At 42.4% G+C, this 11,058-nt stretch overlaps 1 long non-coding RNA gene across 1 annotated transcript; it reads left to right on the plus strand.

Moving 5' to 3' along the window:
* The first annotated feature begins 1,461 nt into the window (after window positions 1–1,461).
* LOC133255062 (uncharacterized) lies at window positions 1,462–4,440 on the plus strand. The gene is made up of 2 exons (XR_009738857.1): window positions 1,462–1,832; window positions 3,634–4,440. It is a non-coding gene; the product is annotated as an uncharacterized LOC133255062 (long non-coding RNA).
* Window positions 4,441–11,058: the final 6,618 nt, after the last annotated feature.

The following is an 11,058-nucleotide window of genomic DNA, read 5'->3' on the forward strand; positions in this document are numbered from 1 at the left end:
ATGTCCGCACATTCTTTTAAAGAAAAGTACAGAGTCAGAGACATATGCACTTCACCCATAAATTCCCAAGGCTTTAATTTTAGACCAGTAGTAAGGCTGCCATGAATTCTTGTTTACCACAGTCCAGACCACTAGGATAAGGAAATACCACTAATGGATTTGATGGGATTTTTGTAAATGCTGACCTCCAGTTTTATGCTAAAGGAAAGGGAAGTAATAAGTAAATGCACCATTACAGTTTTGATCAGATGAAAACGTCTTCCAGGAAGTGTCAAGGGTCAGCACGTTCTGCCTGTGTTTTTATAACCAGTGGTTTTTAACTTTTTCGTTCTGAGGAATCCCTAGGAGAACATCATGAAAGCCAGGGGTTTTCTCTGAAGAAATATGATTTCACACGTGCATATAAGATCTTGCATATGATTTCCGGAAGCTCACAACTCCTGCAGAAACTGAAAAAAAATGGCTCACAACCAAATTATTGAAAAGATATCCAGCTGAGGTTGAGTGCCCTTCCAGGGGGCAACCTTTTCTTGCCAAACCTTACACATTTTTCACTCAGGGACTCGCTTGGTAAAGAGCCAGTTTGGGAGCTCAGGAGTAAGCAGGGTTGCCAGCAAGGATACACTCCTGTCTTGGAAACCATGGAAACAGAGCTGTGTGCACGCCTCTGCCTTTTCTTAAGTGTAATGTCCCATGACCTTTTTATTCTCTTTGAAAATCCCCAAAACTAGTTTTTTACTGAATCGGGATAAGTGGGATTTTCTTCATAAATACTCTTTAATTAGTAGCATGTCAAGAAAATGAGATGTTAATGACAAGTCTCTATTCCACGCCTGACATCTCTCTGGTGGTGTAGATTCTAAGGCAGTCGTGCGCAGACAGCATAAGATAGGATCTCAGTCCCTGAGAAAGTTCAAAGTTGTCTGAGTACTTTGAAACAAGGACGTAGCTAATAAATATATAGCACACACTGAACAAATCTCAAGGCATTTGGCAGTAGTATGCATGTCACTAGAGGAATATTCTAGGTTGCCAAAATAGGATGTCATATGTAGGGATTTAATTACCATGGCAACATGGGGCTTAGCCAGGTATTGCCCACTGGTTTATAACAGAAGAAACAGATTTGGAAGGTCTGAACAAGACCCGGAGGAGGGGGAACACTGCAACAGTGAGCCCTTCTCCTCTCCCTCCTGTTTGTGATAGTGGCTAATTTGGTGGGTATTTGAGCCAGGCGTGTGGCCCTAAAGCCTTTACATATATTAACCTGGTTATTCCTCATGAGCCCACTGTGAGTTGGAGTCTATCTGTGTTTCACCACTATGACCATTGAGGCATACCTCATCAAAGACCCCAGGGCTAGGAAAATAGAACAGCTAGGAATAGCAACCCAGGGAGGTCTGGATTCAGAGGCCACGCTTTTAATCAGCTTATTATTCTGCTTAGGGGACAATTAACACTTCCTGTGTGCCAGGCACAGTGCTTGTTGCTGGGAAGACAGAGTTCAGAGAGACTACGCCATTGTGACAGATGGCGCTTCCAAAGACGGTCGTGGCCACATCCCTCATCCTCCATGATCCGTGGCAGTGTGCTCTGTGACATCCCATCGGTGGATTTCTTCCTGTGCTCTGCTCTGTGACCACTTTGATCACTAGAATGCATCAGAAGTTCTGGAATTTCTGAGTCCAGACCATCAGAGGACCAGAAGCACCTCCTCGGGCCTCTTGGAAAGCTCACTCTTGGGGGACTCTTTCTAAGAACCCAGCTGCCATGCTGAGAGAAACTCAAGCCACCCAGATGGGACACCTGGAGATACTCCTAGACGGACCCAGGTGAGCTCATAGCCAGCCGCCAGCATTACCGCCACATCTGGGGAGGAGCATCTTTCCATCTGGTCCAGGCCAGGTTTCACAGGACTCCAACTGTCATCTGACTACATCCAGGCAAGACCTCAAGTGAGAATGTTCCAGCTGAGCCCAGTCAACCCACAGAACCATGAGAGAGAAGACAAGACGCTTGGTTGTTCTGAGCGACTGAGTTTGGAGGGATTTTGTTAGACAGCCATGTAAAACTAAAAACATCCACCTGCGAGAAGCTGCCTTGGGAGCCAGTCGAGTGGGAACAAAATACAACCCAGAACTCCAGGGCCACTTGCAGAGTCTGGAAACGGAGCAGCAGCATCCACCTCAGACCTGAGGATGGGAAAGGCTTCTTAGAAGTGGCAGCAGCTGAGAAAGATAAAGGGGAAGAAGAGAGAAGGGGGAGGGGAAATAGGGGGAGGGGAGAGGGTGGCAGGGAGAGAGCAGGGAGAGAAAGGGCAGGAAGGAAAGAGAGAGAAGAAACCTTTGCAAAGGAGCACCCAGGGAGGAAATGTCTCATTCTAGGACAGGTCAGGGGTTGGCACAGCCAAGGAAAAGAGTGTGGTGGGAGGAGGCTGATGCGTGAGGGGAGGAATTAGAGCAGGCCTAGGGGAGACCGATCATGCAAGGGCTTGGCCTGGGCATGCTAAGGGTTTGGGGCTTGATGGTCAAGGGAATATGGAGCCCCTGAATCTCTATGCAAAGAACACTGAATGTATCTGGGACCTGGGAAGTCAAGTCTGCTCTGTGGAATGGGTGATGGGAGGAGGTGGCTGCAGACAGGACAGTGCATTCTGGAAGCAGGTAGACCAGGAAATGCCCGGGAAGAACAGGAGTGAAAGCAGAGTTACCGGGTGACTTAGAAGCAAGACGAGAAGTGGAATCCTCAGAAGCTGCAGGCTGAGGGGCGGGATGGATCAGAGATGAGCCCTAGTCTGGGGGTTTGAGCTATTGCATGGGATCACTATTCATCAGGATAAGCAATAGAGACTACAGACCAGAAATGAGGGGAAATAGAAGGAGCTAATTTTGAACACATTAGTGTTCTAGTGTGTTCTAGTATCTAGTGTCTTTGTGGTACCTATGCAGAAATACCAAGCAAGCTGATGAGCAGAACAATACCGAAGTTCAAGACAGAGGTTGTCCAGACAGAGAGGACTGGAAGTCACAAGAACGCAAGTTGTTATGAAATTGCAGGAGGGATTAAGAACTCCTAAAGATAGTAGGTACGTGCTAAACAATAAGTAGTTTAGGGAGTGATTTTAAGAAATATATGACAATCCAAAGATTCCAAAGTTATGTGTTGATATTTTAACACCTCTGACATCAGAAAATTAAATTGCTTCTTAAAATTAATGGAAGATCATAATTCAATGGACAGTGCTTTTTCTTAGTGTTTCTGAAAATAATGGTGTCATATAATCCATGTCATCTTAGATTAAGTGAAATAAGGTGGCTTATCAAATCAACCTGGCTCTAATAATTGCTCAAAATTTTTATTTACTTTTTTTTAACTCTATGAAAAATATGCATTTAAAAATTATAGAGCAGAGAGTATGCCCATGGGGCATAATAATGTCACGACTCAAGTGAGAAGTTTGGAAAAACTGCTACAAGAACTTTAATAGCAATGAGAAGAAGAATATCTGCTATCTATTGAGCACCTGTGAGCATTAAGTGTGCAGGTGTTCCATTAGGTATTTATGCATGTTAATTCATTTCCATCTCACTTTGATCCCATGAGATAAATACTATTACTGGCTTCATTTCACAGATGAGATCATGTAAGCAGTGTTATATAACATCAAGTCTCAGTCCTGAGAAGGCCACAGCAGAAATCCAGAACAAGTGATACAGCCCAGGACTAAAACATACCCCAGTATTCAGGAACGTCAGTACAGGAAAGTGGAGACACTATCCTGTCAAAGGAGACAGGAATCTTCTTCCCAGATGTCAGGATTCTAGCCATGTGGTGAGAATTCATGAGCAAGACATAAATACTCTGGAAAAGATCCTGGTTCCAGGAGGGAAATGGGGTGTCCAGGAAAGTCATTCAGATGAGAATAGGAAGAAGACCAAAGTGGACACCCAAATGCAAATCTGATGGGCCTGAATGTGTCTTCTGGGAAAAGGAGGGAGTGAAAGAGTGATTGTTTGGGAGACTGCAGGCCAAGAACCAGGAAGTGACTTGAAAGTGCTTCACATTTAGTCAACTTCAGCTTCAAGCTGATCCTGGAACTGGCAAAAGGACTAACTTACAAGATTGGAAGAAGGAAGCTATCGTTGTGAAGAATGACAGGCAACAGAGACCAAGGAATTGATTAGGCAAGACTTGAGATCAGACAGAAATATGTTCAGGAATCCCTTGGCTATTTAATTCGATCAGGAATGGGGAGAGGGACTCAGTACCTAGGAAAATTCTCTTCTTCCAAGACAATCACTAGGAAGTTGAAATAGATTACTTGGCCTTCCAGGTTAAGGATCAAAAATAATAAAATATGGAGAATTCGTTAAAAACCTTTTGTTATTTAGCCAAATCTTTCAGTTGATTAAAATAAAAAATTAAAAGTGTTCATACAAATCTGTTAATGTTAATAATTGAAATATAAAGCATTTTTATCACATGGCACCTGCTATACGCTTTGCATCCATTGTCTCGACTCACAACAACCCAACCAAGGAAGCCTACTATTATAACATCTATCATTACACACAAGGGAACTGAGGCCCAGTGAAAGGATATAATTTGCCCAACAGCTAGATAGTAGAGACAAGAAACAAACTCAAGTCAGAGATTCTGAAGTCCATGATCACTGCGTTGTGAGCGAATGATAGTCGCTCACTCGTGTCTGACTCTTTGTGACCCCCTGGACTGCAGCCTGCCAGGGTCCTTTGTCCATTGACTTCTCCAGGCAGTGGATTGCCATTTCCTTCTCCATCACGCATTGTATTATGTTGGTAAAATGCATTTTTAAATGCTCAGATAAAATTTTAGATGCTGACCACATAGGATAAAAAGCTGTTAAGCTCAAAATGCTAGTGGTTGAGAATAAACTCTTCAGTAGATCTTTGCTAAAATGAAGGACGTCAGCACTGCTAAGACTTTCCTATATAGAAGCACCAATAAATGAATGATTCAAGTCTTTTAAAATGAAAAACAAACCTATATGCCACAGAGTCCTCATTTTGATGCAATTCTTGGTGTTAAGAGGGATGAAAAAGAGCTGGATTCATGGGGCTCCATGTAGTCTGAGCTCAGGCTTTAAATCCAGGGTTAGCAAACTTAAGTGTAATGGGTGTGTTCAGCCATTAAATCATGTCCAGCTTTTTGTGATCCCGTGGACTGTAGCCCATCAGACTCCTCTGTCCATGGGATTTCGCCAAGGATACTGGAGTGGGTTGTCATTTCCTTCTCGAGGGGATAGTCTGACCTAGGGATTGAACCTATGTCTCCTATAGATATATATGCCCTGCACTGCAGGTGAATTCTTTACTGCTGAGGCCCAGGGAAGCCCTACATGGACCAAAGCCAACCCACTGACAGTTTTGCACAATCTGTGAGCTAAGAATGATTCATACATTTCAAAAACGTTGGACTAGAAACAAGCACACACACACAAAATAATACTTTGTGACTTGAGAATATTATATGAAATTTAGACTTTTATATTTGTAAATAAATTTTTATTGAAGCAGTACTTTGTTCATTCATTTACATATTGCCTAAGGCTGCTTTCGGGCTGCACAAAGAATCTGTCTGCAATGCAGGAGACCCCGGTGTGATTTCTTGGTCAGGAAGATCCCCTGGAGAAGGGATAGGCTACCCACCCCAGTATTCTTGGGCTTCCCTGCTGGCTCAGATGGTAAAGAATCACCTCCAATGCAAGAGACATGAGAGACATGGGTTCGATCTTTGTGTTGGGAAGGTCCCCTGGAAAAGGGAATGGCTACCCACACCAGTATTCTGGCCTGGAGAATTCCATGGACAGAGGAGCCTGGCAGGCTACAGTCCATGGGGTCACAGAAAGTTGGACACAAGTGAACGACTTTAGTACACACATGAGGTTGCTTTCAGGCTACAGCAGCAGCATTGGGTGGTTGCAACAGATTTTGATGTCTAAAATATTTATTATCCTGCCATTTACAGAAAATGTTTGCAACCCTGGCTCTAAATGAAAAATGGAAAATTACAATTCAAGCCAATTACTCATAACTCCTTTAGAAAGATAGACCTAATGATAAATGCATAAACCTCAGCTTTCAAACAGATGGGGAAAAGCCCTCCCATTTCCCTTTCTACACTCCTCTTTCCTTTTTAACAACTCACATTCTCAATCCTGGTTACACTAAGTTTTTTCTAGAACCTAGAACAAGATGTCTTCTTTGTCTCTACTTTGAGTTTCTGGTCATGATGTCTCCTGCCTGGAATACTTTTCTCCTTCCCCCAATTGCTCACCCATTTATTAGCAAAATTCCACTTACCACCTCTGTTAAGAGATTGTCCCTTACCCTGTAAATGGGGCTTCATGCCATGCCAGTGTACTCGTACACCCACTGTGCCTAACTCCTTACCCTAAACCCTGTTGCATGTGTGGAATTGATAACTCATCAATTTGTGTTTTCTTTCTGGTGGTGGTCTTCTGATATTTTGCTCTTGAACTCCCTTAAATAATTTGTAAAGCCATACAAATTTCACACAGTTTTAAGGTGGCATCTAAAATTTTTCATCATGAATTTATATAGTTGCAAAGCATGTAGCTTCTGTGTATTATAAAGTATCTTTTAAATGTATATAGTGGAACCCAAATAACAGCAATTTGACAACCCCCATCATTCATTATAAATCATTCCATCATCTCTCCTTAAGCTTACAATTCCATTTTCTTCCCTTGCAGAATTGGATCCTAATGTAATACATTTTATGAATGTAAGTCTTTTATTAATTGCCTAATAATGCTGCTGCTGCTGCTGCTAAGTCGCTTTAGTCGTGTCCGACTCTGTGCGACCCCATAGACGGCAGCCCACCAGGCTTCCCCGTCCCTGAGATTCTCCAGGCAAGAACACTGGAGTGGGTTGCCATTTCCTTCTCCAATGCATGAAAGTGAAAAGTCAAAGTGAAGTTGCTCAGTCGTGTCTGACTCTTAGCGACCCCATGGACTGTAGCCCACCAGGCTCCTCCATCCATGGGATTTTCCAGGCAAGAGTACTGGAGTGGGGTGCCATTGCCTTCTCTGCTAATAATGCTAGCCTACAACAAAAATATGTAGACAAACTGAGACTCATTTTTAAATTGCCACTAACTATAAATATAAAAATGTTACATTTGTTTTTTCTTTTGGATTGAGGTATTATTAAAATTATTAATGTTCAATTGACCAAAGTACGAGACAGCAAAAGAGACACTGATGTATAGAACAGTCTTATGGACTCTGTGGGAGAGGGAGAGGGTGGGAAGATTTGGGAGAATGGCAATGAAACATGTAAAATATCATGTAGGAAACGAGTTGCCAGTCCAGGTTTGATGCACGATGCTGGATGCTTGGGGCTGGTGCACTGGGACGGCCCAGAGGGATGGTATGGGGAGGGAGGAGGGAGGAGGGTTTGGGATGGGGGACACATGTATACCTGTGGCGGATTCATTTTGATATTTGGCAAAACTAATACAATTATGTAAAGTTTAAAAAATAAAATAAAATTAGGAAAAAAAATGAGAAAAGTTATTGCAAAAAGATCCGTAATGAGATGGATTGAGATGTTTTAATCTATGATTTCCCTAGAGTTGTATGTCCTGAATGAATGCTAATTATTGATAGAGTGACAGGGTTCACCCTCAAGTGTTTCCCCATTGGTTTTCATTATTGCCTTTGGTTTAGATCTAGAACTGAGCACACTTGCTACTGTAAATAAGTAGTTGGGAATGAAAGAGGTCTGGGAGATTCAATTCTTAGACCCATCTTGAGTTTCACAACAAAAATTACATGGTGATTTACCATATGAAAATATTTCTTATGACCCATCAGTCTTCAACTCAATCAGATTTTATTCATTTTTTTTATTAAACAAATAATTGAAAACCAGCAGACTTGCAAAGGAATTTGTTACATAGTTCTTAGTTATTCATTTTCCTGTTATCATTGCTTGGTATCTGGCGTATCTCACACAAAACCAGGCAAAACCCTTGAGACTCTTTTATAACATGGAAGAGTGGCTACTGTGAATGGAGAGGTTGGAAAATTCCATCTCGTGCTGGTTAATCTCAGGGAAATATGCAGATGAAGTAGACTGTCTAGACACTGCTATCTGTAGAACTCTCCAGTCCCTCTTATCTGCCGTGGAAGTTTGCAAGTCCCCAAGGGGCACAGCCTGGTTCAAGACCACTGCTCTAATAGACACCACTAAAGTCGTTACATCCATGGTTTTCACCACTGGCATGAAGTGGTGAAAAGGCTGGCATGAAATGTGTGCAATTGTGTCCCATAAATAGAACTTGGAGCAATCACTTACCTAGTTGTATCTTAAAATTCTAGCACTCATCAATATATAGTATCTTCTCTCCTTGTTATTCACAGACAAGCCAGAAACCTCTAAATTTCTCTGCTTTTTAAAACATTCCCAATTTCTCAGCTTTCAAAGACATAGTTGTTCTTTGAGAATACCCTCTGAAGAAATGCAGTGCCATGCTTCCAGTCCTTTTGAAAAAGAACAAGAAGCCTTGGGTTCCACCCTTTTAAAAATGCAGGGCTATTGAAAGAACGGATTAATTAACACTTCTAGAGGAGGTTATATTCACAAGGTAGAGCCCTCAACAGAGGTGGCTTCCAGCCTAAATAGGAGCGATAAGTTGCTAATTAGCTCTGCCTATTATTTGTAGGAAGAAGTTTATTCTGTATATGAGAATAAAGCATATATTTGAGCTACCTAAATAATTAAGAAACTTGATACATTGCAACTTGCTAAAAATAAGGATGGAATAATAGAAACACCTGAATACTTTCATTCTCTAAAAGAACTTTGTGTTCCGCCTTTTTTTTTTTTTCCTCTGTAGCTACCTTTTTCTGTGTCCAAAAATTGAAGGAGGGGTAAACCACAATACAGGATTTCTCTTTGTTATATAGCATTTTCCCAGGGACTTCTTTCTTCCTGCCGAGCACCCCTTCACCTATAAAAGCAAGAATAAAATTGATTTCATTCAATTTCTTCTAAATCCAGTAGTGTAGTTCCAGAAGATGGGAAAACCAAGGTCAAAGCAGTCTGGGTTTGCAGCCCTACAATGGTAGAATTAGCTCTGGCTGACTTTGTTTTTATAGGTCTACCATAAATTTCCAGACTGGCCTTTCTATGTCTATATTTCTGTATTGGCACTTCAAGGCTAAAATCTCTGATCCCCATTAGATCTCTTGTTCCTAAAGAAAGCATTGAGCTGGTTGCTTTTCCTTTTTATTTTCAATGGCAACTTCTGCTTTTGAGAATCTTGGTTTACATTCCTAAAATGTAATTCATAGGAAACCCTAGACCATACTGTTGACAAATGGGTCTAGAATCCTGAGACCCATGTATTCTGAGGTTGGCTTCATTTCAGGGGAAAGTTGACCTAAGTGTGGGCCAGACAAGCACAGTTTCAGATAATATTTATAATGGCACGTGATATTATCTCTATTGTACACATGTGAAACCTGAAGGCGAGAGATATAGCAGATAATGAGGGTTATAAGGCTGGTAAAATGCAGAGCTGGGCTTGCTGAATCCAAATTCAATGGTCTTCCTCATATTGTTGCCATCGTTGTTTAGTTTCTAAGTCATGTCCAACTCTTTGGGAACCCCACGGACTATAGCCTGCTAGGCTCCTCTGTCCCTGGGGCTTCCCAGGGAAGAATACTGGAGTAGGTTCCCGTTTCCTTCTCCAGGGGATCTTCCCGACCCAGGGATCGAGCCCACGTCTTCTGCATTGGCAGGCAGGTTCTCTACCACTGAGCCACCAGGGAAGCCCACTGTGTTACAACAGCCCTTTACCTCCTGAGAGGAGAACTCCGGGAGAACAGCATGTACCTAGCTCCAGGTAAGCAGATACTTTCTTAGTATTAAAAAGTAGCACGTGACAATAATAGTTTGAAATTCTCCAAAGGCATATAATCAATCAAGTAAATCAACTATTGACATATTCATTCAGTTCAGTTCAGTCGCTCAGTTCATGTCTGACTCTTTGCGACCCCATGAATTGCAGCACGCCAGGCCTCCCTGTCCATCACCAACTCCCAGAGTTCACTCAGACTCACGTCTATCGAGTCAGTGATGCCATCCAGCCTTCTCATCCTCTGTTGTCCCCTTTTCCTCCTGCCCCCAATCCCTCCCAGCATCAGAGTCTTTTCTAATGAGTCAACTCCTCGCATGAGGTGGCCAAAGTACTGGAGTTTCAGCTTTAGCATCAGTCCTTCCAAAGAACACCCAGGGCTGATCTCCTTCGGAAAGGACTGGTTGGATCTCCTTGCAGTCCAAGGGACTCTCAAGAGTCTTCTCCAACACCACACTTCAAAAGCATCAATTCTTTGGTGCTCAGCTTTCTTCACAGTCCAACTCTCACATCCGTACATGACCACAGGAAAAACCATAGCCTTGACTAGATGGACGTTTGTTGGCAAAGTAATGTCTCTGCTTTTGAATATGCTATCTAGGTTGGTCATAACTTTCCTTCCAAGGAGTAAGCATCTTTTAATTTCATGGCTACAATCACCATCTACAGTGATTTTGGAGCCCAGAAAAATAAAGTCTGACACTGTTTCCAGTTTCCCCATCTATTTCCCATGAAGTGATGGGACCAGATGCCATCATCTTTGTCTTCTGAATGTTGAGCTTTAAGCCAACTTTGTCACTCTCCTCTTTCACTTTCATCAAGAGGCTTTTTAGTTCCTCTTCACTTTCTGCCATAAGGGTGGTGTCATCTGCATATCTGAGGTTATTGATATTTCTCCAGGCAATCTTGATTCCAGCTTATGCTTCTTTCAGCCCAGTGTTTCTCATGATGTACTCTGCATATAAGTTAAATGAGCAGGGTGACAGAATACAGCCTTGACATACTCCTTTTCCTGTTTGGAAACAGTCTGTTGTTCCATGCCCAGTTCTAACTGTTGCCTCCTGACCTGCATACAGGTTTCTCAAGAGGCAGGTCAGGTGGTCTGGTATTCCCCTCTCTTGACATATTCAT

The sequence above is a fragment of the Bos javanicus genome, chromosome 10 (assembly GCF_032452875.1).
Source record: "Bos javanicus breed banteng chromosome 10, ARS-OSU_banteng_1.0, whole genome shotgun sequence".
Lineage (NCBI taxonomy): Eukaryota > Metazoa > Chordata > Mammalia > Artiodactyla > Bovidae > Bos > Bos javanicus.